This window comes from Pseudophryne corroboree, chromosome 5, assembly GCF_028390025.1.
Source record: "Pseudophryne corroboree isolate aPseCor3 chromosome 5, aPseCor3.hap2, whole genome shotgun sequence".
In the NCBI taxonomy this organism is placed as follows: domain Eukaryota; kingdom Metazoa; phylum Chordata; class Amphibia; order Anura; family Myobatrachidae; genus Pseudophryne; species Pseudophryne corroboree.
Genome location: NC_086448.1, coordinates 422,194,333 through 422,199,989, shown reverse-complemented (window position 1 = coordinate 422,199,989; position 5,657 = coordinate 422,194,333). Strand labels below are relative to the sequence as shown.

Genomic DNA, 5,657 nt, shown 5'->3' with positions numbered 1-5,657 from the left:
ATGAGTCAGTTTGACTCATTACATGCTTGGGCCCCTGAACAGAGGCGGGCCCCAGTGCAACGCACTGCTTGCACTGCCGGTAGTTCCGCCTCTGATCCTGTGGAGGGTGCCTGCATAAGATTGTTTTTAGAAGACGCTTCCCAGGACCCCGACAAAGATACCTTTACATGCATGGACCAGACTTTTTGAAAGTAAGGTTTGAAGTGAGCATCACCTTCTTTGACCCCTACACAGATTGGGTGATCCCATTACACCTTTCCATCACTATATATGTGGAGGATTTGAAGATCTCTCGTATTATTTCCTTGACCCTTTGACTTTTATTATCAAGACTTTACTACACATTAGGACTTCCCTTTTGTTTCTCTTTCATATGAACATTCCTCTTTGATGAGCCCACACACTGGTGAAGATAGATGAACCAGTCTTAGTAAGAATTTGACGACATATATCTCCATTTACCGTTAAAGATTGGCGCAATCCGATACCACCATTTTACACTGTACCCCTAGGGGTGGGACAGCAGCACAGAGTATGTCAGGAGACAGCATAACTCCTGAATGCCTGGACCAATTTACAACAAACTTGGTTCACATATGACTTGCAAGCTGGGAACAAACACTGTGGGGGTAAGACACCCCTAGCACCCCTAGGGGTGAGGCAGCAGCACAGAGTTTTTCAGCAGTCAGCATAACTCTGGAATGCCTGGAGCATTTTACACCAAACTTGGTTCACATATGACTTACACTCTGGGAACAAACACTGTGGGGGTAACACACCACTAGCACCCTTAGGGGTGGGCCAGCAGCACACACTATATCAGGACATGCATGATATCTCAGTGATGACAGGGCTGCATGTGACAGGGCCAGTGACATGATGTGAGGAGGGGAATGGAGGCAGCAGGAAGCCACAGACTGAGAGTTGTACAAAGGGAAGAGCAGAGTCCCTTGGGGGACCAAAAAGGGGTGCGGCCACTACACAAAGTGCATCAGGGAAGCAAGATATGCCTATATACTAGATCTCCAATCAACGTAAACTAACAAACTATCATTCTAATTTATCATCCTCCTCCCATAGCAATATTCTGAGCATACTGGAAGTCTCTCAACAGAACATTTATAGATGGAGTTTAATATCGTACATGTTAACATTCAACAATATGCTATGTCGGCATGCCCTCTTATGGAGTCTATGTAAGTCATTAGCAAAACCAAATGCTCCGTCTACATACAGTACAGCGCAGGCACAAGGTCATCATGCAATAAGTGATATGCCGGCCAGACTCTTATATCTAAGTTTCCTTTTGATGCTTGATCCAAATAATGTATCACTAACAATGACATTACTGTGAAGTGAAGGAGAGATGATTAGGATGGTCACCTGTAACACACATGCAATGTTTCTGTGACATGGATAAACAATGGAAGAAATGTTATGGAGTCACCCTCATTGTTGTCCTAGTTGATAGGATAACCAGATGAGTAGGTTTGGGTGGAGTGTCATGAGATGAAATGAAAACCAAAAAGTTATGTACCCTCCAGGTTCCGCTCTCAGCAGTCCGACTGTCGGTACAATGGTGCCACGTGGTGCCACAGGCCACAGCCACGCTCATTGTCCACTCAACCTCTTTCCAATATGTCCAGCGGGTGTGAACAGGTCGAGTGGATGTCATTACCTATTCCCTGTGAATGTCACCTTGCGGGCCCGCCTTACAGTTTTATATACACAGGTATTGAATAATACATTTCTAGTGCGCCACAAAAAAGACAACTCTTATTTCTTCTCCTCTTTATACGCTCATGGGTTACACAGGTCTGATTAAACCAGGTGAAATGCAGACTTGAGGTCAGCCAGCCACAGAAACTGTATAATTCGTGATTTCCTGGTTTAATGGGATAGTATAGTTAGTATAGCTATCTCTCTCAGTATATATATATATATATATATATATACATACACACACACATATACACACACACATACACACACACACACACACACACACACACACACACACATACACACACAACGGAAAATGATTAATTCAGCCTCTTAGATAAAGAGCTTTATTTCCTTATAAAATATAAGCAGTGATTTAGTGTAGAAATTCCTGTCACTTATGTTTTCCCTTTACCTATATATTGAGGCACTCTGTACAACATTACCTATACTGTACTTCATTTTCTACACTAGTCTCATTTTATTTAAACTAGAAACTCATGTATATCCAGTTGTAATTGATGTAGAAAATGTATATGTAAGATAGCTGTAGCTCTGTAGCTTTGTTGCTGGTTACTGTGACATAACACACCAAGCCTGTGACATCACTAGCCCATGACATCACAATGCTTCTTCCTGTAACATTCTATCTACAGCTGCTGACGTTTCCAGTTTCCATGCAGGAAGACAGGTAGGAGGAGGTGAGTCCTACATAGCAGGGTATGATGGAGGGGGGTAAGGAAGACAGAGTGCAGTATAGTCAGCTGAAAGGAAAGATAAGATAGACAGAACAGGGAATACAGGTACAAGGACACATAAATAGGAGAAGCGCAGGAAGTAACAACATATTTAGGAATAAAAATGTAGCGTTACAGGAATAAAGAGGGCAGTATGGAGGATAAGCACACATACAGGGGATGCAGATAACCTGGGTCTTTATGAGGCAGGATCGTGGCTTTGGGATGAAAAAGTTAATAAAATAGATAAATGGGATATTGATAACTTTGAAGGTATCTTGTTTGGTTTAAGGAAAATTGGGAAACTGGTTGACTCATGGACATTTTATTGTACTTAAACTCGTACTATGCTTAATGATAGTCTTTTGTGTTGTTTAGATCATCTGGCAAAGAGATTTGCAGAGTGTCGGGTGACCGGCAAAGAGATCTGCAAAGTGTCAGTTGAAGACGACGGGAGGGGTCGCAGAGGTAGCAACGACTGGAGTATAACATGCAGGAGGTAAGTTACCATACTCTCTTTGCACATGTTACATCTGCCCCACCAGCAGTGCACATGGGGGGTAATTCCAAGTTGATCGCAGCAGGAAATTTTTTAGCAGTTGGGCAAAACCATGTGCACTGCAGGGGAGGCAGATTTAACATGTGCAGAGAGAGTTAGATTTGGGTGTGGTGTGTTCAATCTGCAATCTAATTTGCAGTGTAACAATAAAGCAGCCTGTATTTACCCTACACAGAAACACTATAACCTACCCAAATCTAACTCTTTCTGCAAATGTTATATCTGCCCCCCCTGCAGTGCACATGGTTTTGCCCAAATGCTAAAAAATTTCCTGCTGCGATCAACTTGGAATTACCCCCATGGTTCTGTCCATTAGAGAACAAATTTGCTGCTGCGATCAGGTCTGAATTAGGCCCAATGTATGATCCTAATATGGTCCTAGCACTAGGGAAGATAAAACCTGGAGCAAATAACTTGGGTCTCTATGAGAAATAATCTTGGGTTTTGGATAAAAAGTCAATAACATAGATAAATTGCAAATGAATAAAAATGAAAGTACATAACAAAATGCAGTAGTATAATTATACAAATAGTATGTCTGACCAGGAAATTCTGGTTATTTAGATCATCATTTGGCAAAATTCTGGCAAAGAGATTTGCAGAGTGTCGGGTGACCGGCAAAGAGATCTGCAAAGTGTCAGTTGAAGACGACGGGAGGGATCGCAGAGGAATTAGTGACTGGAGAATAGCATGCAGGAGGTAAGTTACCATACTTGTGTAATTGTGTGAGTTGTGGGGGGTATTGAGAGCACAGTCCAAAACATAGGGTCTATGGTGGGGGAGAGCAGACAATACAAAACATGCAGAAGGGGGCAACTTGGTATAGCACATACAGATGGTGTGGGGGCACAATACAAAAACATAGAAATTGTGGCGTACTCTATAGGACATATATAGGAAGGACATACACTTTTGGGGGTTGCAAGATGTAGTACATACTGTAATACAGAAAAACAGGAAGGGTGGGGAGAGCATGATACAGAACGGGTGTGGTATGGAAGGTAGATAGTAACTATGTTGACAGTGTCTAGGTCGACCACTATTGGTCGACATTAACTAGGTCGACAGGGTCTCTAGGTCGACAGGGTCTTTAGGTCGACATGGTCTAGGTCATCAGGTCAAAAGGTGTCGACCTAGAAACCCTGTCGACCTAGTTACTGTCGACCAATAGTGGTCGACCTAGATAGTGTCAACTTAGTTACTGTCGACCTAGAGACCGGATCCCATACAGAACATACAGATCGGGGGGAGAACAATACAGATCAGGGGAGATATTGAATTGGTGTATATTTACAGTATATCCCATCGCAAAGTGATTGACAGGAAGTCAGCGTTTGAGGTGGTAACGGGAGTGGCTAACTGTATACAGGCATGTCAGGTCCGTTCACACGCCGTTCCATGTGCGTGCATAAATTACCCATTGCGACCTGTGTTGCTGCTGGAGAGCCCCCTGTGTCTAGCAGACTTGCTCAGCCTACGACTGCTCAGACTCACGATGCAATTGTGAACGGCAAGATTGCAGCAGCGATCGCTTCAACAACCACAGCTGAATCAGGCCACAATTACACCATTATAATTTACTATTTTATCACATTTAACAACTAAGGGGTCAGTTTAATTAGGTGCGAGTTTGTCTTACAACAGCCGCACTTTCCGGTAGCCCCATAGGCTGAATCTGGCCATGAAGGGTGTGAGTTTGGATGCTGTTGAATCGTCGCAGCAATGGTAACTTGTACCTAATTGGATTGACCCCTAAATGTTAGCAATTTATAGCTTTTATTATTTACTGGTCAAATTTCTTTTCTGAAGGTACCCACTAATTACTATAAGAGAGAACTTATCCCCCCAATGTGTGTATTGTATAAAAACAATGGGCCCTTTGGGATAATTGTCCTTATTTTAGGTATTTTCCATGTCCTCAGTAGTTAGAGTAACATATTTACATAGAGAGATTTTTCTCTCTACACAACCACACCACTGTTTGCAGTTTGTCTCTCTGCTTGTTCATCCACTAACAATGATTTTTCATCTCTTCCTCTTCGTCTACACGCAGTGGGTGATCCCTGAATAGCTGCCCTGAGAGGAGAGCTGCGGACACATGCTCCAAATGTTGGGACTTATGCATTACCTATTAGGAGATGCGGTAAAGATGCCGGCTGTTGGGTTTACAGCAGTCAGAATACTGACACTGGGATCCTGACACTTTTCAGAATCCCGACGTTGGAACTCCAAATGGGCAAGGATACCGATGCCCGTATCCCCACGATCATAGGTTTAGGGCTGGGCAAGGGGGGTTAGGTTTAGGCATCAGGCACGGGGGGAGGAGGGTTGGTTAGGCTGCAGGGGAGGGAGGGTTATGTTTAGGCATCAGGTGGGGGGTTAGGTTTAGGCGTCAGGTGGGGGTTAGGGTTAGGCTGCAGGTGGGTGGAGGTTAGGGTTAGGCTGCAGGTGAGTGGAGGTTAGGGTTAGGCTGTGGATAGGGTGGGTTAGGCACCCCCGGGGGGAGGATAGGCTGCGTGGGAGGGAAGGTTAGGTTTAGGCATCAGACGGGAGGGTTAAGTTTAGGCTGCAGGTGGGGTAAGCTTAGGGTTAGGCACCCCTGGGGGTGGTTAGGCTGCGGGGGATGGAGGGTTAGGTTT

The 5,657-nt window shown here is 44.1% G+C and overlaps 1 long non-coding RNA gene across 1 annotated transcript; it reads left to right on the top strand.

The window, feature by feature from the left end:
• The first annotated feature begins 2,841 nt into the window (after positions 1–2,841).
• LOC134929089 (uncharacterized) lies at positions 2,842–5,315 on the top strand. Its single transcript, XR_010178272.1, has 3 exons — positions 2,842–2,958; positions 3,583–3,717; positions 5,072–5,315. It is a non-coding gene; the product is annotated as an uncharacterized LOC134929089 (long non-coding RNA).
• Positions 5,316–5,657: the final 342 nt, after the last annotated feature.